At 39.8% G+C, this 24908-nt stretch overlaps 1 protein-coding gene across 3 annotated transcripts in view; it reads left to right on the forward strand.

Moving 5' to 3' along the window:
- Positions 1-261: 261 nt before the first annotated feature.
- PTK2 (protein tyrosine kinase 2) overlaps positions 262-24908 on the forward strand; it is a 227170-nt gene continuing 202523 nt past the window's right edge. For 2 of the 3 annotated variants that reach the window (XM_074898371.1, XM_074898373.1), the window contains exon 1: positions 262-440. The gene's annotated coding sequence lies outside the window, so the exon portion shown is untranslated. Of the gene's footprint in view, positions 441-15212; positions 15272-24908 lie in introns of all 3 variants that reach the window. The other variant, XM_074898370.1, reaches the window with a different exon arrangement.

Below are 24908 nucleotides of genomic sequence, written 5' to 3' on the forward strand. Positions count from 1 at the left end.
CAGGGCCCCGCCGCCATCGCGGCGGCGGGCAGCAGCGGCTCGCGCCACCTGAGGCCCGCAGGCCGCGCCTGCGCAGGCGGAGCCGGGCGGGTTCCCGCCCCCCCGCTCCCCGGTTTGAGGGGCGGCAGCCTGACCCCCCTCCATCCCCCGCAGCCATGTTAGTGCGGGGAGCGAACCAGGCGGGGAGGGAAGGAGGGAGGGAGAGGGCAGCCGCGCATCCCATGGTGCAGCGCGCCGGGAGGGCGGGGGAGCGGCCTGGAGTGGCCGGGGCGGGCGGGCAGGCTGGCGGCAGCTGCCCGCACAGACCCACCGAGAGCGGGGCGGGCAGCCGCGGCAGCCGGCGGGACAACTCCGCTGCTTCTCCCTCCCCTCGCCCCAGGTCGCCGCGGCCCCTCCGCCCGCCGGGGAACGGCCGGCCGGAGGCGGCTGCCTGCAGCGCGGTGAGTGCTGGCGGCGGGGGCTGCCCGAGGAGGGGGAAGGGGGCAGGCGGAGTGAGGCGCAGCGGCACCAACTTATATAACGGGGGGATGCGCTGTGGGAAAGGGGTGCGGGGGGACGGCGGCATCTCCCTCCCTTCGTGTGTGTGTGCGCACCCCCGGGGTGCGACGGCGGCCCCGTCTCCTCGGGGGAAGAGCCGCCCGTTTCCTCGGGGTCCCTCGGGAGGGGCTGTCTCGGGCTGCGCGGAGGGGGCACGGGAGACGCGCACCCCCCGGGGCACGCGTGTGTGTGCACACACGTACGTGCCCGCACGAACCGCACGCCCTGGGTCCCGCGGCTGAGGGCACCCCGCGGCCGGGCTGCGGGCGAAGGGCTCCGGCCGGCCCAGGGGGAAGGCGGGTCCCGGGGTGGGCTTGGGGGGGGTCCGGCCAGAGCCGCTTCCCTCCCCGGCGGCGCCTGCGGGGGAGCCTCGCTGGGCGGTGTTGGGGGGCCGGGCGGGAGGGGAGGGGAAGGGGAGATGAGGCGGCTGGGGGGAGAGGTCCTTGGTGCACCGCCTGCCCCTTCCCCCTCGGCCTCGGGGCGAAGCCGGCCGCCCCCTCCGCCCTGCCCGCCCGGGAGGCTCGGCCCGCCGCCGGCCCTCCCAGCGCCCGGGGCCGGGCCGGTCCCACCGGATGTGGCGGGGGGCGGCGAGGTGCTGGCGGGGCCGCGGCTCGGCGAGGCGGAGCGGGACGGTCCGTAAAGTAAACAAAGGGAAAGGGAAGGGAGGAGGAGGAGGGGGGTCCCCTCGCTGCCGGGCTCCTGGCTTTGCCCCTTCCTCTCTCCAGCCGTGCTGGTAAAGCTCTGGTTGCTTCTTACAGCCTGAGCGGGAGCGCAGGGGAAGTGGTTGAGGTTTCTTCTTTTTTGCGTGTTGGGGTTTTTGGGGGTTTGGTTTTGGTTGTTCTGTATTTTTTTTTGTTCTTGTTCTTTTTTCTTTTTTTAATTGGTTCTGTTACTGTACTCGCTGGAGAGTAGGATTGTGTGATCCAAGGAGAGGCAGCTCTTTGGTCACATCCACGTTTTCACCCGGGGACAGCCTTCTAAATCTGTAGCGGGGAAGGGCGAGCAAGTGTTCCTCAGCTTGGCTTTTGAGTGACCCGACTGGTGCCACAGAAGTTGAATTAGATGGAAGAGCCTTTGCACCTCTTGAAGAAAATCGGTATTTCTTTTTTCGGTTGAAAACACGGTTTTGGAGTATGGTGAGAATTGTACTGCTGCAGCTGTAACTGTATTTTTCGCCTCAAATCCCTGGGACTAATGTTGAAGCATATGCTCTGTATTGCCAATTTTCACATCCATTCTCTTTCCAAACCTCCTTTACTCAGATGATGCTTTTTTGGAACAAAGGGTAGTCTTTCTCTTTGATTTCTCCTTTTTTTATTTTGTTTTCTGGCTGAAAGACCGTTCACTGTATTGTTTCTGTGTTAGCTGACTTGCAGTCAGTCTTATTTAAGTGCTCTGAAAGCAGAGTGTATCCTGTAGGCCCTAGCACTCTTGCAGCGTCAGCCTGCAGCTCAGGTTTTGGCGGTTTGACTAGGATAATAGCAGTGCTGTAGTAAATGCGTTGAACAAAAAGTTCGCTTGAAAGGAGAAACACTTGAGGATTCATATTGAAGTATTTAATGCAAATGTTAGCTTAAAAGTGAAGTGGTATTGCAGTGAGTGACTCTTAAAAATTCTGACTCCTTTGGTTGTTTAATATCCTTTTTTTTTTTTTTTTTTTTTCCCGTGTTAATTGGAAAAGTCCCATGTTCCTCAAAGCTCATCTGCCTTGATCATCTCTGATTCTATAAGACCTGGGTAAGGTCAAGAGCATAACTGGATTGGAGCCAGAAAATATTAAACGTTACGTAGTTATTTGGAACAGCTTGTTATCTTACTGATGTTGACCATATCCAAAATTCCACCGCTTCCTTTCTCCACCCACTCCTTTTTTTGTTACCTCTGAAATCAGGCTGTTATCCTACCTTGTATCTTTGTTGAAACACCTCTGCCCCTATGGTGTGATTTGCAGATGGGGACCTTGGATTTCGTAAAGCAGGGTTTATGGCTGGGATTCTGTGAAGAATGTGTATGTGTACCTTTGAGATTGGAGCCTGTGCAATGAATTAAATAGACCTAAAATCTGGGGTACTGTTAACAAAACAGACCAAAAAAAATCCCAAACGAGGGAGGGGACACTAGTTGCTGGGAAACCTTTTCTCTCATAGGACTAACCTCTACAGGCTATTCAACAAGAGAACAGTTCTGAAATTAATTTGTCTTTTCTGCTGTTATGTCTTAAATTCAGTTTTTGTAGAACGTGGCTTGGATTGATGTTTGTGTTGGCTGACCTTTTATTTTGTGAGAAGGTTAAAATGTACACGTAAAAGAAAGAGCTTTTGACATATAAATCCTATGCCATCTAAGCTTTATTCAGCCTCAGCTTTAGGTATTATTAAAAGTATTAAGCATGTGTAGTTTGCATAGCAATCAACTAGTAGCCTATTGGAGTACTTAAGCCAGAAATGAATATTCTTAGAATAGCACTCTGTGTCTTGAATATGTAATTTGTTGAAATAGCTTTAAAAATTGTTTCAGCTTCTGGATATCTAGCAATGCAACTTTGCTTCAAAGTATGTTACATGTTGTTGAAAGGGCACTTTGTTTAAAAATAGAGTGGTTTACCACATGATGCCTAGTAGTTGAATGGGGGAATATTGGTTTTGTAAATTCCACCAAGCTGACAGATATTTGGGGGGATGATAGTAGGAGAGAAAAGCAGGAGTGCTTTTTGGGAATTAAGTAGTAAACCAGGTGGCTTTGATGCTTTAGGAGATTACCTTCTTTTTTTTTATGTATATTTAAATGTGGTAGGTTTTTTCAGTAGGAGGGTAACTTAAGAGACTGAGCATCTCTGGAAAAAGAAGTTATTTCTTGCAATTTGTATAACAAAACCATCAGTTTTTTCTTCCCTTGGTAGGCATTGCCATGTGTGGCAGTGCACTCTTTCATATGATGTAACGATCGTAATAACAATACAGGCTATTCCCATTCCTTTTATATCTCTTAGGATTTGTGGAATTCACTGTGATGGAGAACTTTCTGTGTTGTCAGAGTACAGTTTTGAAGTACATTGCATTGCTGGTTGTACATAAATGCATACTCATATATTTAAGAACTGGTTTTGACAGCTACCTGCACTGGTGTTTAAACACTTGTAATGTTTTGCAGAATATAGTTAACTGTAAGTAGGCTGTCATTTTGCTGTTAAAACCTGTATATTCAAGTCTTGTATATTTTTAGTCTTGCATAATTTTTTGTCTTAAATTGAATATTTGTAGCTTTGAATGTGGTGTAGATTATTCCATATTCTCACATTCTGGACAAATTTCAACAAATTGATAAAAATTATTTAAAAAGGACACTCTTATGCTAGAATTTATACTCCAGATTTTTTTTTTTCCTGTTACAGCTACCACTCTGGGATACTAGCAGTGAAATCTTAGGGTTTATTTACTTATTACCAGTAAGCTTATGAGTCCCCATTTCAGACAGCTGTCGGTGAAAATTCAAGTGTGTCACTGATATTAAGCTCCATCAGATGTGGTTTCCAGACTAAATGTGTTTTTCCTCTCATCTTGTGTTACTGTAGTTCTAAAGGTTCAAGTACCATTGCTGAGTAACTTGAAAACATGGACATATTGGCTTAATTTCTTGAAAAAGTTTTAATTAGAATTCAGGATTTTAAAACCTGCAACAAATGAATCCTCACTGTATCACTTTGAGCTCTTGTATGGAATGATAGCAGAAATGATTTAGGAACACTCTAAAACTAATTTTGAATGTACTTAGCACCTGATCCTTGTCTCCCTGAATGGTAACTTCTGTAGGATGATTATTTTGTACTAAAAGCTGTCTTTTTAATTTTTTTTAAGTGTTTGAAATAAACTTAGAATTTGATGCAGATTAATGCAAGATTAGAGCTAGTAAACTGTTAGGAATTTCAAGTGAGTCTCTTGACTTGTATATGACTGCCACTTAGGAACCCCAGAAATTCAGTGTGTTTCACCACAGCGTTCTGTAAATTTGGTCTGTTGTGTCGGTTAGACATGAAGTTGGCAGAATAGGAAATATAATGGAAAACGTGATAGACAGTTATCTGGTTTTAAATAGTCTTTTTGGTGTAGGAGAGGAGGAACATCTGTGGAGATGATCAAGTAGATCTTTCTGAAAGCTCTGTGGTTGGTGGCTAATCAGATGAGCTGTTGAAGAAAGTGGCTATTTAGGGACTGAACAGCTTAAAAACCTGCAGGCTGTGTTGTGGGCTTAAATTTTTATTTTCCCTACCCCATTCCTTTGTGACTTCGTGTTCTTTCTCCCCTGTATGCTTCCTAAGGTAGGAGTTTGGTGCTTACTCAGCATTTAGTGACACTGACACTGGGATGCAAGTCTTGCAGCTGCAGGGACTTTTGAGCGTTTGGTCTTCATGAATAGAAAATGACTGGAAAAAAACCCCAAACGATGCAAAAAAATCCCTCAAATCAAACAACCAAAAGCACAAAAAACTTTAGATGGCTTGATCTGATTTTCTCTGTTCGTATGAAAGCAGACAGAAGAGAGACAGTTGTGATTACCCAGGTGTGTTGCGCTGAAAGGTGTTTGAACTACTAAAATTTGCAAAGGGGTGTTTTGAAAGAAGTGTTAGAGGGATGTGGTGTTGGACGGAGCTGGCACAGGGAATCGTGTATGGAAGAAATAGTTTCAGAGATGGCAGGAGAGCCACAGCAACTGAATGCTCTCTGGCTTAATACTTGAAATCTGGGGATGCAGATCATTGGTGGTGTCTGGTTTGTTGATTAAGAAGAAATTGGAGAATAGTTTCTGAGATCTGGTTTACGAGGCTTGAATGCAATTTCTGTTAAGCTTTTGTTATTCACCTGTTCTATTCTGATTTTTACTTGAAGGCATCGGTCTTTGTTAGAGGACATCTGAAGATTCACTTGCATCAGTGTTAATTGTGGGTACATCTAAATTTTCTTCAGATCTGCAGCAGTCCACAGCTGAACTGGTAAAACTCTCCTGGATTGGATTTCCTTTGTCCCCTGTGATTCCAAGACTTTTTTTCCACCCTCTAACTCTGCATTGGTCCTCTGCCCTTTTTTATCCTGTTCAGTGCAGAAAGGGCATATAAAAAAAGTTTTCAGTGGTTTTTGTTAGCTTCCTATTACACTGAAGTATTACCTTTTGGGGTTTTCTTTTGCTGGGAGGGGGATCTGACAAGGACTCAACTCTTTCATTGTGCTGCAGGGTTCCATCCAACTTCATAGAGTGCAATATAGGTCAGTTTAAAGTTTAGACTTTAATCTTAATCCTGACCCTTTCCCTGCTCATGGAACTGTAATTTAACTAATTTTAAGACATTGGACTAACTTCTTTCCTTTCAACCAGAATGTATAAGCAAAACATATGCATCAGTTGTTCTGAAGACAGTAATGGGAGAGTACATATTCTTTGCCATTGTTACCATTCTAGGTATGTTGATGAACTTAGATGATGTTGATGAATTTAGAAGCATTTGGACAGTGTATGTCAAGAGTCCTTAAATGAGGCACTTGTCATTGCCTTTGCAGAGACTGAAGCTGTTCTCACTGTTGGGACAGTAAGAAAGAGGTCAGAGGGCTCTAATGACTAACTACTCCTGCTTCCTGCTGCCATGGTTGGGGTTTTTCATTGTTTACCCACACATGAAAATGTGCAATTCCTGCTTTTGTTTTGTTTTGGGGGAGGGGAGGGGAGAGGGAGCAGACCATCTGAGTCTGTAAATTATCTTTGGAAGGCAAAGATAATTTTTCCTTTAGTCCCATTGAAGTTCCTGGGAAGGATTTGAAGCAGCAGCTGATTTTTTTTTTCTTTTTTTTCTTTTTTCTTTTAAATATGGGAAGGAGGAGCTGCTACTTGTCCCTGTTTTCTTGATGCTAGGGTATCAAATAATTTGGTTGCAATGGGGTAGCAAAAGTCTAGTTTAACAGAAGCTCATAATGAGCTAAAGGATATATTTTGCAGATCTGAATGCACCTCTTTAACCAGGTACATAGCTTTTTGCCCAGGCCTTTCTCAATGCTGCAAGGAGTGTCTACTGCTACAACCTGTAGGATGTACAATAACCAATAAGTTCTCTGGTCCTTCGACATTTGATACTTCATTTCCTAGCATTGCCTTCAAGATCACTGCTGCTGAAGGTACCAGTAAGAGATTTACAGACCCCAGTGTCTGAGTTATACCCAGTGGTGGAGATTTATATCAATACCTGTTTCATCCTGTCTGTTGTAGGTTTTTTGTTCAGTGTGAATGCTGAGGCAAGTTTGTCCTCGGTAATACTCTGTAGTATTGAGATTCAGAAATTCTGTGATCTTTAAAAAAGAATTTCCTCTTACTGATTTTAGGCAGTCTTTTAAATTCTTTTTCTATGAAAGATGGTGTGACAGCATAAAATCTACTACCATTTTCTTATTTTGACATAGGTATCTGTTCATGATTTCCTTTTTTGGACTAGGCAGATGTAATCTTTCTGTCCTTTGAGGGAAAAATCGTCTGTGTTTTGGTTTAGAATACTGGAATTTTTCTTGCTCACTTTTTTTCAAGTAAAGGTTAATACAGAAAGGAGAAAAGTAAAATTAGTGTTTAAAAGAGCACAATTCTTTTTTTATGTTTGGTTAATTAACCAAGCTGTTTACCATTTTTTTTTTCCCCCTTGCAATTTCTAATACACTTTTCTTCAAGCAGAAATTCCTTTTGCTGGTGGCTGAATGCTCTTGTCTTTTATGCCTGCTTATACCTCAGGTTTTAGCAGTCTCTTCCTTGATCTTTGCTGCTTTACTGATGCTCTTCTGTAGCGGAAGCTGTTTAAAGGCAGAGATACTTCTTCATAATTAACTTTACAGTCTAGACAGTACCACACAAAAATAACATGTGTAACATGTACCTTCATAGTTCAGCTTTTTGGATGATTTGTAAAGAGTTAAACCTCATATTTCTTTAATTTTGTGTCAGTCCTTATCTCCCTTTCTTCACTCTTTACCCCAGCAAGTTCCAGAACTTGGTGGAAGTATTGTATTTTTGCCAGTGCTTAGGACCTCTCGTGCCTGATACCACTGTTTTTGTTAACCAGTGGTGGAAAGAAATAGGAAACACTGATACAACCACAGTATTGGACGTCAGGAGGCAAGAATTCTCTTTCTACTTCTTCTGTGGATTATTTTTTTTCCTTTGGATGGCTTAGCTAATGTAACTGCTGTGTGGTTGTTGTTTTCCCTTTAAAATAAGGACAGTGCTTTGCTTGGGCTTTGTCCGCTGGCACATAAACGCATGACAGTTCTGAAGTGTTTTCTGTAGAGGGATTTGAAGTACCCCTCACACGGAAAAGTAGAAACTATGATGTTGGAGCAGAGTTGTTCATTTAAGGTGCTATGTTGCAGCTTGGAATGAACCTTGGCATGGCCACTGGAGTTAATTCACGTACTTGTTAACCTTTCATGATGCCTGATTCAGAACTGCATTTGCATTTTGGTTTGAGTGGGGGAGGGAAGGCTGGTTGATTTTTTTTTTTATATATATATATATAAAAAAATGCACATCCCAAGTGAGGAGCCACAAGTTGAAGGGATTTAACCTATTAAGTTCCATTTTTAATTGTATTGAAGACTGTTTACTTTCATTACATTTTAAACTAGTTTTCCATTGCCAGCCTTCACCCAGGAAACCTTTACACACCGCTGACATGTAAGGGTCTCTTGCTTGCAGTGAAGCTCTTTGCAAATCTTACAAATTACAGTTTCTGTTCTTTCTTGTGCTAATAGCACCATTATGGGAATGCTGTTAATTAATGGCTAAAGAAGTATTTCTGAATTTTTATCAGTTCTCATTTTCTATTTCAGGCTTAAGCACTATATCCTGGAGGCTTCTAGATTCCAATTGGTTTATTAATTATCTTGTCATTTTCACTTTAATTTGTATAAATCGCAAAGCTGGCTGTTTTCTGTACTTGTTCTGGTGCCTCTTAACTCTACCGCCTCTCTTCCTACTGGGTTTAGTGCATTTTGAATGTTGTTGTTCAAAGGTCCGCTCAAAACAGTTTTCAAGTTCTTCAAGAGCTGAGTAAGGTGGGATGTGCAGGTTATTGATTGATGGGTGCTCCATTTGTGATTAACCTTGTGCTGCTGGTGCACAGAAAGAAATGCTGTACTGTGGAGTAGCAAGGGGGAAAATACTTGGGAGTAATTGTTCTGCTGAATTAGTACTGGTAGGATTTTAGTTAGAATGCTGTTTCAGTTTTGGGCACTGGAGAAAAGGAGTTTCCTTGCTTTTTGTATGCTTTCATAGCAGAAGATACCCGAAGAACATAACACACAAGAACTGAACAAATTAAGATGTTAACTTTTTATCTCCTTGTAGTCTTAAGTTATTCACATGCATTAGGCTACCAGAAGGATGAAAAAGGCTTATGGGGGGCTAAAACAAGGAATAGTTGCTTTAAATAATAGGACTGAAGATTTGGGTTACTTGGGGAGGAAGACTTCTAAGAGTAACAAACCATTGGACTAGATCAGAGAGGGGACTCTTGTTGCTGACAGTCTTTAAGAACAAATTAGACATCTGTCAGAAGGGAAATGCTGTTTATCCCTATGTCAGGAGTGGCAGATTGACAAAATGACCTCTGGAGTCCTATCCAGCAGTGATTTTAGTGATGCTAACAGGTAAAGAGCATGGAGTTATACTTTTCAGATTTACACTGATAGTCAGAAGGTAACCCCAACAACTGATAGTTTTCCCCAAGTTCCTGTAAGCAAGTTCTCTCTGTTATCTTGTTAGCTATTGCCTGAAATTGTGCAGCTTTGATGTAAAGTTGTTGCAGGTTGTACGTTCTTTGTGGACTCCTGTTCTTGGTTATGGCTGTAAAAGTAATGGAGAGAAGATCTTTTCTGTAAATTAAACTGTCATGCTTTTCTGTAGATGCAGGTGTTCCCTAAATATGGCTTGAAAAACAGAATTATTAACTGGTTACTGATAATAGAACAATTAGCTTAGTTGGCATTTTGTCAGACTTACAAATTTTATGGGAGAAAACATGCAAGACTTCTAAACTGTGCAAGCAAGTGGCCTTAGAGAATGGGTTTTCTTACTTGTTTTGGTATTGCCCTTTAATGAATGACTGTATTTTATTACATGTTAATAAACTGAGCTTTGCTTTCAGAACAATAGGAACTTCTTGTGAATCTATACTTTTTTTTTTTCATGACTATCACTGTTTAATATGATAGCTTGCTTTTTGATGTTGCACCAGTAGGCTTCCTCTTAATTATAACTTTAATCTGTGGTAAAACAAGTCAAAAATGTTTCTCAGCATTTTGTCATGGACAAAGTAAGTTATTACCGAGATAGGGAAACATTTAAGTAATCTGCAGTGAAAACGTGTAGGAAGACAAAATGTGGTATGGCTGGCTGTTTTCAGTACAGCCTTTGCTGGAAACCAGTGTTAATGACGCACCCTGCATTTGAGATGTTCCGTATGAAAGTAAAGAATAAACCTGTTGTTCTGATAGGTTTTTTTTAAAAAAATTACTTTTAGTTCCCCAGACCATACCAAACAGCTTACAAAAGGTTACACGCTTAGCTTTACTTGTTAGCTTAAAGACTCCCTGAAAACTCAGAAGTAGCAGTAAATGTTAATTCCAGCAGCTTCTGCCTCTAAATTTTAACAGTGTTTAAAAAAACCCTATGTGGTGTGGAGGCAAGGGGAAGCCTTTTTCTTGTCATTTGTATTAAATGATATTTAAGCAGTTATAAAAGCATCTAGTTAGACTAGATACTAAATCTTCATTATCAGGATAATCCTAATTTCTGATTTATGTGGATTTCTTTTTTAGCATTACCTTTGTAAGATCTGTGATTTTTTTTTTTTTTTTTTTTTTTTTTTTTTTTTGCTGATGGGGTATGAGGAATTTCCTCCAAGGAGGATAGCATTGTTATTATATACCTTGGTGCATATATACATACATTGCTTTGGGCATATTAATTAATCAGTGGTTATCTGGAAAATCAATCTGTTTCCAGAAGTGAATAATACTCCTTTTATTTGCCCATGTAATTTGGTGGTACAGAATTTTATAAGAGAAATAGGGGGGAAAAAAAGTAGATGGCATGTGCTTGTCTTGTGGGAATATTCTGACTCTCTTCTTTTATGCTTTGTGAATATTAGATTGAATTTACTGCTTGTACTTCTCTGGTTGTGGATGGAAACAAAAAAATAACATAGAGCTTCTGTAAAAATTGAAGAGTGGAGTTAAAAGGAGTGGGATATAACACCAAATACACTTCTGCCTAGAATTTGCCTCAATATTTCATTTTTATAAGAAATTGAGCGTTAGTCCTCTGGATTTTATTCCCTTGTTGATGGAAATTTGTTACCTGTGTGAAATTAATAAACAACCAAGTAGATTTCTTTAGGACATTAAGGCACCTTTAGAAGAAGATGGTGTGCCGCATGGATGATGAGTTCTGAGATGGGGATTTAAATGAAGTGAAAGTTTAGTTGTGTCATAGACTACAAGCCCCTGCTTATTCACCCTTAATAGAAGGGGGAGATTTTCTTTGTGTGGTGGCAGTACTGCTTGTCTCACGCTGTTTCAGTGCTTTCAACAGCTAGTGTTATGCCTTGCTCTCTTTTCATCAAAAGAGGAGAGGGAATCCTTTAAGACAGGAGTGTGTATCGTTGGCTTCATTTTACAACTGAATCAGCTTTTTCTTCTCTTAAAGGCAAACAAAACCTTTAAACTGTTTCATAGTCTGAGTATTGAACACAGGAGCTTCCCTTCCTAGGAAACAAATTCTGGCATTCTATAATGTATTTATCTGTGTGGCTTTTTGCAGATAAATGGTGATCTCATTGAAGTTCTTTCTTCAAAAGTCTTTGTTACCTCTGTTGAAATAGATCTTGAACCACAGTATTCTCAAGTGGGACTAGGAACATTGGTCATATTATACCAAGCAAGAGATCACAGAGTGGAATTACGGGAAGGGTGAGGATTGCAGCAAGTTGTGAAAATAAATGTACATAAAGCACACGTGCTTTAATACCTTATTCTTGAGGTTGATAGAAGTAGTAAAATAAAACAAGACTTTGTGGGTTGCTGAGTCGAGGTCGGTTTTGGAAAGGCAAGATGAAAGTAGTGAGTTTTGAGAAATGGTTTGAAGCATAGTTGAAATGAGGAGAGGGGAACTGGTGCCCATGTGCATATAATGTGAGTACTTAATGTGCAGCTGTTGACTGAAATGTGATCGTTTTTTGGACTGAGTCTGTGTTACAGCAGTTTTAAGGGTTATGTTGAACTTGTGTTCTGTGTTGTTAAATCTTTGTCTTTATAGCTGATTTTGTGTGATGGCTCTTGTGAATAGGAGGTGATAGTGTGGACTCTTTTATTTTTCTCATGTTTTTAATATACGGAATTGAGATATTAACTGAAGTTTGCCCTTCTTCCCGCAATTAAGTTATAACAATCTGGTTTAAAGTTTCTTAGAACTACTGGTGGTGAGGCTGACGGTGGCCATATGGGTATGTTTTGTGGTGATGTGCTTAGGATCTGTGTTTGGGTCCAATGAATCTGTTCCAAATTCTGCTTTATGGACTGTGTTCTCCTGGTGTTCAAGCCACTAAGCAATGTTAAAATGAAGTTAATACTTGTACACCAATTACCCTGAAACACTGGGTTTCAGGATTATGAAAACTTCACAGCATTGTGTCCGTACAAATAGTGCCTTTGAGTCAGTCTAGAATTCAGTAGCTGCCTTGACTGTTCTGGATTTTTTTTCTGAAGGCCATAGTCATTTGTTGGTAGACTGTACTCAGGGCTGTGCCGTAGTATTCTTCTGCACAGCTTTCTTCTTGGTGCTACTGCTGAAAGTGCTCAGGCAGGTTGATTACCCTCATTACTCAAGATGTGGAGGAGATGTGTATATATACAGCTGTTTGAGAGATGTAGGAGAGTATCTAAAAACCTATACATACAGCTAGCAGGAACAATAACATCACAGATAACTTAATTATAATCTCAACTCTGGTAAAGAAAATACTACTCGTGCCCAGAAATTGTGGTACTGGCAGAGCTCTTGAAGTATTTCTTGTCTACTGTGATCTTTTGTGGAGTTCTCCCATGACTTGCTCTAGTGCCAAAGGGGCATCGGTAGAGAGCAGATCTTATCACATTAAATGTTTTATAAGGATAAAAATGTTGCATCGCACCAAATTGTTTATTCACTTTGGTGCTGCGGATCAGAGGTAGGGGGAAAGGGAAGTGAAACAAGTAAAGTTGGTCTTTTGTGGTCCATCTTTAGCTTTTTTGAGAATTGCTGTGTTGAAATAGAGGATCTGGGAGAGGATTAGAAGAAGAGGAATTTGAGGAGGAAATGAATGGAGCAATGAGGGCAAAGAGGACAAATGTTCTTGAACACGATTGAAGAGCTTTAAAGGTAGCTGAAAACATAAGGAAGCTGAGAAACGATCTCCACATCTAGAGGTATTTTAAGACTTTTATACTTGGTTGCGAGTAATTGGCTTATGTCTTCGGTGGTATGCTTGATGAAGAAGTCAAACTGGAGAGGGAATGGAATGATACTGGAAGACAAAACTTGAGATTTCAGACGGTGTATATGGAGGTTTAGATCTACAAGTCAGATGCTCTATCTTTTAACTGAAAACCAGGTAGGGTTAGATGTTTTAAGATGTATTAACAACTGGTCAAACTTGCTTCCTAAGTAATTGATGAAGTAAATCAGTAAGTAGCCTGTGAAAACAAATCTTGGGAAGGTATGGCTGGAAGTGGCTGTCAGCGTAAGGGAGACGAAAGGATCCTGTGTGTGGGTGGTCTCTGACTGCATTACTCCTTTAGTAGCTAATGACCAAAAGGGAGCCCCTTTATCTGTGCTCTAGGGTTGCCCTCCAACATCAAATCACGATAGTGTTTCTACACGGGATTCTACACACACGGGTATTTCCGTTGAAAATTGGTGCGACAACTTGTGTGGAAAATTTAACATGCTTTAAAGTTTTGGCATTATTGATACCTAAGCAATTAAAGTAATATTTTTCTAGTAGTTGTGCTTCCTTTTTGATTTTCTATTTGAGTAAGTCCCGTGATATGACAGACAATTATTTAACAAATGCGTTAAGGGTGCTGTTGATGTAACTTCCCAGAATGGGGAAAGGTCATTATGATCAACCTTGGAAATTAAAAGTAGCTTTTGCCATATCAGAAAACATCTTTAAATCAATAACTGCATGGGTTTATCAACCTGAGAAACAGTCTCATGAGCGATTTCCTTTTTCATAAAGGACTTGTCATGATGTCATTCCCATTGTGTTAATTGTTGATGTTTTCACGAATTGTCCCAAATCACGACTAATTCTATAATATTCATAACAGACATGATTCTGGGGAAAGCTGTCATTTGCCACTCAGTCTGGTAGAGATAATGGAACAGCCAGCTGACTCAACAGATTCTGTGTTAAGTTTAAAATTAGTATTTCGAGACAGTGCCATTCCTTTTGCATGCCACCATAAAAGCAGTTTAAGTTTCTCTGTGATATTTTTCCCAATGGTATGGATGTGTGTTGCAGGTGAGTGTCTGAGGCTCATTTCTGTGGCTTTCATGTAGAAATTTTAAGTATTTTGGTTTTCCTGTTTTTTCAGTTTATTATAGCTTAGATGAATGCTTAAAAAAAATCTTTATACAATTTCTGTCAACTTTTTTGTGTTACTTTATCTCATCAGTGTCTTTTTTCTTGTGGAAATCTTTTGGTGGCCTTTGTGTGTGTGGGGAAAAAAGTAGCGAAGGTGAATAAAGGTTCAGAAACAGTTCTTAAAAATTGATTTCTAAGTGCTTAATATGTAAGGTTGGGCTTTCTGCTGGTACTGCCTTTGTCCTTACAGTATATATTTGTTTGAGATGCAAAAGAGCAAAAACAATAGCGAGGTAGCAAAACCAACTGTAGGTTACTGAACTCTGGAGTTCTTTCGGATAGATCATTGCCTTTAAGGAAAAAAAACACTGTCCAGAAAGACCTGTGGTGTTAAGTGTGTGTGGTGAGCTATATCTGTATGTATTTGTCACTTCAGCTAAAAAGTGGCTTGGCTGTCCTATGATGCACATACTCTGAGGCAGTAAATGCATTTCACTAGTTCCTCCCACACGCTTTTTTTTTTTTTTTTTTCCCAGGGAAGCACTCTTTCTAATTCTGGATATGGATGCTGCTAACATTTTGAATCACTTGTCGGGGTTTTCAGTACTTACTGAATTGTTGTTGCCATTAAATGTATGTTAGCTATACAGAATCCTCCTTTAACCCTTCTCCTTCAAAATACCAAGACCGTACAACTCGTGAAATTTTTAGTTTACTTTCATGAGACTTGCAGGATTGCTGACAACTTTAAGGTATCTATTTTGAAGTCAAACGTAAGCTGACGTAACCTGGCTTCTACTTCCACAAACTTCCTTCTGCATGTCCCCTCCCCACCCCCCAAGGATTTACAGCTAAATAATCTGCACTTGTAAAGTAAGGTATGTACTGCAGTGTATTCCATTGGAAGGTTATCTTGTCTTGATAGTAAGAATATCGGTTATTTGCTTTTAAGTTTGTTGGATATTTGACTACTTTGACATAAGGTCAAGAAAATATCCTAATCAATTCTAAATATTCATTTCAGATTTCATGTTTCATCCCAGTTTGAGCACCTGCTGCTGAGACCTGGAAAGCCTACTTAAGGTTTGTGGAACAGTTAATGATTTCAGTTTTACACAGGGTTTTATTCTGGGTAAAATGGTTCAAGTTGAGGTTATTTTTATTGTTTTTTCCTTGTAATTACTGTTGAAAATCTTGATTTTTTTAAACAGTGGGTGTTAAAACAGAATTTCTTGGTTTGTCTTTCTCCTTGAGCTTCCTAGAACTGGCCTTTCTCTTGACATCCCACTTAGGGCACTTCAGTTCAGCCTGAGGAGTACAGAGGTGGGTAGACCTGTGCAGCAAGTAATTTATCCTGCATGGGAGGAATTGGTAGGTGAGAAAACAGCTTACAAAAACTACTTAGCTGAAAATTGTCTGATCAGAGCCATATACTGGTTTTGGAGCAAAATGTTAATGATAGTCTCATATTCTGCTTTTCTCTAGTATGTAAAAATTGTCTTAAAATCTTCACTGTAGGAGGCACTTGGCCTAGTCTTAAGTAGTTTAGCTAAAAGCAAGAGTAGAGAAGTTGGGTAACCGCAGTATTCTTTGTATTACAGGAATCTATTTCTGGTCTCCTATTTTTCTGGTTCCTTGTGGCCCTCTCTTTTCCCAGAGTGAATGGTTATATTTGTAAACTTCAGTTTTATTACACAGTATACTTGTTATTTCTGACTTGTGCTTTTATTGCTGCTAACATATATGGATGTTTGGAATATTCTTATATTTGAGCGTGGCTAGAAAAACTTATTGGATACTTTTTTTTTTTTCATTTTCTGGTTTGTGGGGTGTATTATTCCTTTCTGCAGCCTTCCCTGTGGTTGGTGGTTTGGGAGCCTGTATTAGATATTTTTTTTCTATCGCTTAGGCTTTGGCAGGTAACAAAATTAATTTCCTGCTACTTCAAGACTGCTTCTCTGTCTAACTTTCTGACGTGGAGAGCCTTATTTAAAACTTTTATATCACCTGTTCATAGATTATGTTAACATTCTCCTAGCCTGGGCTGTAATGCACTTGAGAACAACAGGAGATGTGGCTGCTAGCATTTTACGTGGACTAGGCCCCTGATGGGATTTCAGACAGCTCTCTTTAACAGTTCAACTTCAGAGCATTGTCTCTCCAGGACCTCTCCATATTTTCACCTTCAGGAAACAGCAGAGTGTCACTTAACATCTCCTGACTGTCTACGTTTGCAGGGGTAGATGTCTTTATTCTTCAGTAGGTTTTTTTGCTTCTTACTTGGAGTGGTCTGGCTGTTAGTCAGCCTTTTTTTTAAACTTAAGTTTTCAAGTTTATTTGCTAATTGCTTCTCCTTTCTGATTTCTCCCTTCCCTTTTTTGGTATGTGGTGATATTTGTTTGCATTATACAGTTAGTTTTTTCCAAGGAATTCCATCTACTTTCACCACTGCAAGGAATGAGTGGTTTAAAACCCAGTAGCTTTCAGTTTTGTCACCCAAACTGGAAAACCCCCGAAGTACTTCAGTTTGATTTAAAAGCACAAATACTGATACTTTTCTCAATTAAGACTAAAATTTGTTGCCTTATGTATTGTGTTATTTCTGAATTGTGATTCAGATGGAAACCCTGACATTTTAAAAATATTTGCTGAACATGGAAAACTAATAGTGTGCGAAATCCAGAAAACAAGGAGGGGGACACAAAACAGGCTGCCCCCCCCCCCCCCTTTCAGTTTATCATCTATAAAAACCTATAAATCAGACCTATGATTTCAGGGTTTTTTAATGCTTCCTTTCATTTTGTTTGACCTTTTAAAAAGAACAGCTATGACTGTTGTGATGTCATAGGCAAAAAAGCACACTTGTATGTTTTGTGAACTGAAGCCGTTTGTTCTTTGGAATACATGGTTTGTAAAAGGCTGAAGTGAGTCATATCCTGGTAAACCCATGACAACTAAGTATTTATTAGTTTGTTAGGTAAATATCTTGCAGTACCTTCCTAGATAAGACTATAGAAAACCAGCCCTGTGAATAACAAAACTGTGAAATATAATGGCAAGTAAGAAGAAACAGCAGAAGATCTTCAATGTAAATTGCGAGTACTTCTGACTTGTCAGGTTTACATTTGAAGTATTTGTATTTTTTTACTGGAATGACAGTTCCAGTGGAAATAACAGAAAAATTGTCTGAATCTCTTGTTTACCCAGGTGCTTTATAAACTGTTATTGTAAGTCTTGTATTCATATTGCAAAAATGTAAGCTCTCATGTGAATTACGATAGTCTTTTTGTTATGTGATGTTATGTCATGTACTTTGTTCCACAGAACCACTACCTTGTTTGGTACCAAAAATATACTTGTGTATTCACTGCACTCTTCAAGCCCTTGTCTTACAAGCTGGATTTTTCCTGTAAAGCTTGCCATGGTAGTGCTGGCTTTACCTGTTCATCTTACAGTGGCATTAGTATCTGTATTGGATGGAGTCACAGAACTTAGGATCAAAGGTTTCAATTTTAGGACCCTGCACAGACATGCCGGTTTTTGTTGGAACATTTGAAATTTGCACTCAAAGCAGATCTCTTACTGATTTGAATAGCACCTGAAAGTACTTGGCAGTTCTGTGTTTAACCTCCCAGGTATCCAGGCATGTGTCCACAAAAGAGAAAAAGCATGGTGATTGTGCAAAACTTGACTAAATGACTCTGCTAACATCATCCAGAAACCCTGAATACATGGATGACACTTAGTTGCTTCAGCTCATAAAGTATTCTTTGTCTTACTAATGCTGATTATTTACTCTGATTTATTTATTTATTAGTGAATGCGGAACATGTGTATCAATAGGGAGGGATCATGAGCAACAGTTCTGTTTAGCTTTATAATTCTGATTTACTCCTCAGGCCAGTCTTTATGCACTGAATTGGTGCGTAATTGTACGTGTGTTCATTGTGTGTGTGTTTTCCAAGATGTCAGCCATTGGCAGCAGGTGCTGCTAGCATTTCCACCTGAGAAGCAGCTTCCCAAAGATGATGTTCTGATTGTGTATCCCTACAGCAAGTGACATCAGATGCTTTCCAACTTCATGGTTTTATTTCAGCTGAAATTAAACTAGTATTTAATGAACAACCTTGTATCCAACATAGCACTCATTTAAAAACAGTGTGGTAGATGGATAAATTAATGTTCCTTTTTATCTCTTACAGTGAGAAACGCTTTCCTGATGAAAGCTTTCAAGATCTGTGATTTCCGTGTATTTTGGATGTTATGCTTGTAATCTTGTTTTAATACGTTCAGTGCTTTTCCCTTGATACAAAATCTGTTTCAAAAGATTTCAGTTTGTACTTAAAACTGTAAAGAATAAGCACTCTATTCTTAAGTGTCGAGATAATTAATTTATATTGCTTCTTGCCAATAACACCTATGTGCTCATAGCTCCTCCTGGCTTCCGAAAGTGGAATTTTGTTGGGCTTGCTATCTGGTTTATGATTCTGGACTTTTGGGTCAGTGGAGAAAGATTTACTTTTCCAGCAAGGTTATAGTGAACTTCAACTTCTTCTGAGCAGGCTGGGTTCACAAGTGTGTGTGAGTTCACCAGCGATTCAGTGCAGAACACATTCTTCTCTCTGGCTGGGTCCTTGCTGTGAAGGGCTCTGTGTACTGGCAGGCATCACTAGCGTTTTAAAAACAATGAGCTTGAATGTAAGGATCACAAACCATGCCATGTGGTGCCTTCCTGGACTCTGTCCTGGCCTTTGCTTGGCATAGCTGTTGTTCTTCAGCCTGGCCCCAGGCAACTGTTGTCTTTTACATAGAAGTAAGTGGACTGGGGGAAATAAATTTCAGTGCTTGTGATACTCTTCTTAATTGTCTTATCCCCTCAGTGGAGTTTAATAAAACCACAGCCTGCCTGGATTATCTTGGAATATGTTACTGAGATAGAATGAAGTAGGGTTTTAGTCTTCTAAAACCTGGAGGTGCCAGAGGTCTTCTGTATACCCAAACAAATTTGTTTTGGTTGCTAGCCCTTCTGATAAATGCAAATAGGGAAATACAAAGCAGAAAACAAAGTTTGACTCTGTAAATAGTACTCCTTTGTAATACGACTTGGATGGATCTGTAGCAGTACATTCTGATGATGCCAGAAATAGCCATGTCATGCTGCTGCTCCTACTTGCCAGGCTGCTTATATTTCAGATTTCTGAACGATTGACTGGGTTAGATATCCATGAAGCTTTTCCCCATACATCAGGACATTAGCCTGTATCCTTGCAGCATTGTTTCAGCTTGGAAATGTCGAGACCTTTTTACAGAATACGCTCTTCTTGTCTTGGGGCAACTAATTTTTTCTTTTGTCCCAGCCCTGCAGATACATACCTGTTGAGATTTGTGCCAGCATGTTGACGTGTTCAAATCAGTAAGAGTAGTTCCTGTGTCTGAAGTCAAGCATGCCTGTACATGTGTTTCTAGCTGTTACGGTGGTAGGCTCTTATTTATAATTGTAATGAAGGTGAATGCAACTCATTTTATTGGTCTAAAAAGCAAAACCAATTCTGTTTCACTACGGCTATTCTGTTACATCCCACTAAAGTATTTATCACTTCTCTAAAAATAGACTTAGAGCTTTTGGGAATGCAGGGCTCTATTTGCAGTAAAGTTTGCTGTAGCTCTGTTTCTGTGAGAACCGTCACTTGCTCGTTGGTAATGTATAACTCTCCTGTGATCCTGTATTTTGGTTAATGGGTTACAATCTGTACTGCCTGTTATTTGCTGCAGGAAATGCACAAGTCTGTTTAACGCTGGGCTAGGAAAGTTTCTAAAAGCAGCAGGATATTCTGATTCATTCACAAAGACCATTCTTGTACAAAATTGTGATAATGTGCTCCTCACTGCTAGGTGGTGGACTTCTTAACTTTCCACTATGTCCAGATTTCAGATACTTTGTGAATCAACTCCACATCAGTCTTGCACCTTGAAAACGCTGTTACCTTCCTGCTCATAAAAAAGCAACTTGAAGAATTTTGAGAGCATCAAAAAGACCAAAACTTGAACCAGACCATAGTCTTTTCAAGGCTTGAAAAGTTCAATTTTTACCCGTAAGCTAGGTTAGGCTTGCCAGACTTCCTGTTAACCTTTGTGATAGTGGTTGTTACTGGTGTAGAATCTTGAGTTGGAGTTGTAGATAAGGTTGCAATGAATGTCCTTATGAAAGAAGGAAAATTAGTGGATACAAACATAATGACAAGTCATAAAATGCTGTGGAAAAAATACTAGCCAGCATGATAGGCAGCAGGACCAGCCAGTGACGGGTTGCCAAGGTTGGTTTGTGTGTGCTGTAGCAAAGGAAAGATCAGGGTTGTTTCCTGGCAGACGTTCATGGAGAACTTCCTCTGAAGAGAAGCAGTCTTGAGTGCACTTCCTGAAACATGTTTTAATTAGCAGTGCCTGGGATGCAGGGAATTTCACTCCTCAGGAAATTCAGGACTTATAAATATTGTGCTGTGCTCAAAATGGGACCTGATACTCTAGCTTAACCCTTGTCAGCAGTGTATAAAGTGAAAAGGTTACTTGTCTTCCTTATGTCTGGCACACCTTGCCCACTAATCTTGCCATAATATTAGTATTTTATTGATTTTTTTCCCCTTCTTTCATTAGTCTGAATAGTTCTTGTTAATTTTTGATTCACTAAACCCTCCAGATTTTCTGTGATATTGTCTTGCTAGTAATCTCATTTTGTAAATGCAAGGTGTGTTATTCTTAGTTGTAAAGCTGATAGAAAATCATGCAATACAGTGTTAGAAGCCTCTGATAGGATGTCTTTCCTTCTCATGTGTTTGTAAGACGCATTACTGGTTATGTGTGAACAGCCAGAATATATCCTTTCAGCCTGACTCCCCTTTATGTCTAGACGCTTGTAGATAATTTGGTTTGTTGATTCTTTTGTCTGAAACCTTGAGTTGTGTTAGTCTTCCTAATGCATCATAATTCTTTAGTTGCCATTTTCGTTTGGAACTATTAAGTTTTGGAAATAATGCTGTGTTTTCATGTGCTTGAATTTCATTAAATCCATTTACAGTAGCAGGAATTGGCAGGAATGGTGGTTGATTTTTGATTATATTGTGTACTGTCCACATATACTGCTATCTTGGGTATAGAGTAGATGACTGTCAGAAGTGATGTGATTTCTTTTGTTCATTCTTACTGGTAGTTATGAATCAGTACTTTTTTTTTTTTGTTCCTGTGGCAATAAGTAAAGCAGGCAACTTGAATTCCCTGGGCAAGAATCTGGACAAAGGCAGCTTGGACACTGTTTCTTTATTAAGGAGGATGAAGAGGGCATGAGAAGGCGATACGAGTCTATAATTGCACCCATAAATGAATGCATTAAATGAGTTATAATGCTCTGTACCAAGAGGGAGCCCTGATCACCTACCAGAAGTTATTAATAGCTGTTTCAGGTATCACTGAAATACTGCCCTTTAACAACATGTGGAAGATATATTGTAACACAGTCCGCTCCCAGCTGTGTCGTGGAAGGTTTGTCTTTAAAGTGCTAACCAAGATTCCCACTGAAAAATAAAAGGTCATTTCTTATTTAAATAAAATCATATTTAGAATGTGGAAAGGAAAAGGGCACTTAAAAAGTGATGGTTGTCAACAGGCATGTTTGCATTCCAGGGAAGTTTGGCATTCCAGGTTCTCTTTGTATGTGTTGTAAGCAGGTGGTTGTGTTGTCATTTCCCTCTTTCAGGATCAGTCTACTCAGTTTAACTTTCAGGATAGGATGATAAAAGCTTGGCAGAATCATAGTAGGTGTTAAGGTCCAGAGGAACTGAGGCAGCTGTGATCATTGAGTTCTTCCTTTCGGCCTGTTCCTCTAGTCTAAACGATCTCTACAAGAACAGTGTCCAAAAGGAGTGGAAGGTTTTTTTCTCATAGTATAATATTCAGTGTGCTTTAACTTTCTCCTGTTTCTGGAAGTCTCTTTGTGTAGTTTTGCCTAGTGGTAATATTCCTGGGAGTCTGAACTGTGTTGCATCATAGTTATTTTAAGCAGAACAATTCAGGTTGTACTTCTCTGCCTTTAATGTATGCTAGCTCTTACAAAAATCACCTTACATCTAAATTGGAGTTGAGCTCTTATTGTGGTGAATAATTTACCTTAGAAGCATTTGCATAATTTTTTTTTAATTTTGAAAAACAGACAAGCAAACAGGATATTAACTTGAACCTCTGTTTTGGGTGGTATTAGGGGCTATGCATTAATCCTTCTTTGATACCTTAAAAAAATATCCTGAGCACAGGTTATATTTGTATTCAGCCAGAGCCTTGTGCTTCTAGCTCTGTGCTAAGTCCTAAACAGATGTGACCCTGCATGAAGGTGGTTGGGGGGGGGGGGAAGCTTTTTTTGGGTGACTTTTTCTTTTTTTTTAATGTTTTTTTATTTTAAGAGGCCCGCTTGTGTAGATGTAGGTAGTCAATGAAGAATGGGACATCTGGTGGTGGTGATGGTGAAATCTGGGCTTTGATTGAGAGATTTCCTGTTCATAAGGTTTGAAGAGAAGCCAAGCCAAAGCTACCTGGAAGATTTGCTTGGGGTGTGTGTAAACATATGTATATGGTGTGAATCTTTCACCAGTTACTCTTATCCTTCCTGAAGGAACAGGATATAAGAGTTAAGAGTTCTGTACTAAATCCAAAGTCCCACTGACATAAAAATGACTGAATCCTGATAGTAATACAATAAATTAATATTTTGGATGTTGCTTTTCATAACAAACAGCTTTGGAGATGTAAAATAAATGCAACTCTCCCCTGGAAAAGAGAAGGAAAGGAAAACTCTAAGTTATATTGCTTAATATACTGATGGTCTCTGTATCCATAGTGATGACAGCAGAAAAACCTGCACAGAACGCTGCTGCCATCACTGCAGTAACTGTGTACAGGCAGTATGAGTAATATGGGTCAGAAGATGCTGTTTTAGCTTTTCTAACTAAACCTCCCACTTGAAGGTGTCGTCATAAAAGAAAATTTGTGATAGCCACATTCAGGGGAGCATCATGGGTTTAAAAATCAGCTGAAATGCACAAATACAGAGTTAATTATTCTTTTAGTATCTAATGCTTTTCTAATGCAAGTTGTGCATCCCCTTATTCTTAGTGGGCAAAGTGTGAAACTGTTAAGGTGGGAGGGAGGGTTGCATTCAATCAGAAGGCTCATCAGTTTTCAAGAACAAGACTAAAAACCCATCTTTATTCAAGCTCCTCACCTTGTTTGTATTTTTAGAGAAAATATTTAATCCCTTGATTTGCATTTGAACTGTAAAATATTTTTCTAAGGAAGATTTTCTGGGTTATTTGGGTGAGTTTGGTAGGGTTTACTTAAAATTTGTCTCTTCAGTACAAACTCTTTTCCTCTTTTTTTCAAGTTAATTTTTCAAGAGACGTTAGTGGGAACCTGTGAATATTTGAAACGTAGTTTAAAGGGAAGGCCCAAAGCTTGGCCTCGAGTCTAGAATTTTTGCTCTTGTAGAAGTTATAGTCAATTTATAGAAGATTATAGAAACTGAACAAAAGACTTGTTGCTTTTGGGAATGGTAGAACTATTATTTTTCTCAGTCCTCTTAAGTGGCAGCAATGCAGAGTTTCTGCAAGTTGGCACATTTTAGTTAATATTGGGTTTCATCTCTTCAGTAACCATGTTTTCTATATAGCTGATCTGGTGACTAGTTGAGACCATATGCAGTCTGTTCAGGAAAACCTGGTAACTTTGCATTTTCTTATTTTTACTCCTTTGTTGTATTGTTAAAATTGCCTAAAATCTGTGTTGAAGCTAAGATACACCTTGATTTGTCTGCCTTATCTCAAATTTCTGAAGAATGCAGAAATTTAAAGAGGGAAACACTCAGGGATGTGAGCAGCTCAAGGACAAGGAAACCTCTCCAAGCCTACTTTATTCCCTGCCGTAGAAAAAGAAATATGTGGAAAAAATTTGATTTTGGAATTTTGGGTTATCCAGATAATGGCACATAAGTGCCATTTGTAGCCTAAATAGGGTGATTGTTCCCAAATTCTTGTCAAAAGCAGGATATATTTAAAAAATTACATTGAAATATTAGTAGTATTTAATTGCTGACGCTGTGGGTAGTGCACATTGATATTTATTTCACTTTGTGGTTTATAATATATACACTTTGTAGATAACTTCTGTTATATTCTTAGCTCCTGCACTGACTACTAATTAAATATTGATTTGTGCATTGCTGGTTTTTAAGCTTCAGGGCACTTCTGAGTTGTGGTTAATTGATCTCCAACTCCATACTTTAACACAAGGTGGTTCTGAAAGCAAGGCATCTGAATTACAAATTACTGTAGATTTTACATATGTGGTTCACATACTAACTCGTCTCACGGACTTGAGACTAGCTAGTTCTGCTGTGCAAGTTAAGCTTGAAATGGTTGTAAATGATGGAAAAATGAGGATAGAACAAAGTAAGAAGAAATAAGCCACTGCTACCAAGTTTTCTAATACGAAAGTAACGTTATTTGCACGTAACATGTTCAGAAATTCCACGCTTATCATTCACACTGTCTGTCTCATGGCATTCAGTTTCCCAAAACCCCAAAAGTCAGGCCTCCAGTTTTCTGGAGCTTTCAGTCACAAGCGTTGGTATTTTGGCAGTAATCAGGGCTGTAACCCAGTCCATGAATGTTCCCAACATCGT

Source organism: Athene noctua, chromosome 2 (assembly GCF_965140245.1).
Source record: "Athene noctua chromosome 2, bAthNoc1.hap1.1, whole genome shotgun sequence".
NCBI classification, from domain to species: domain Eukaryota; kingdom Metazoa; phylum Chordata; class Aves; order Strigiformes; family Strigidae; genus Athene; species Athene noctua.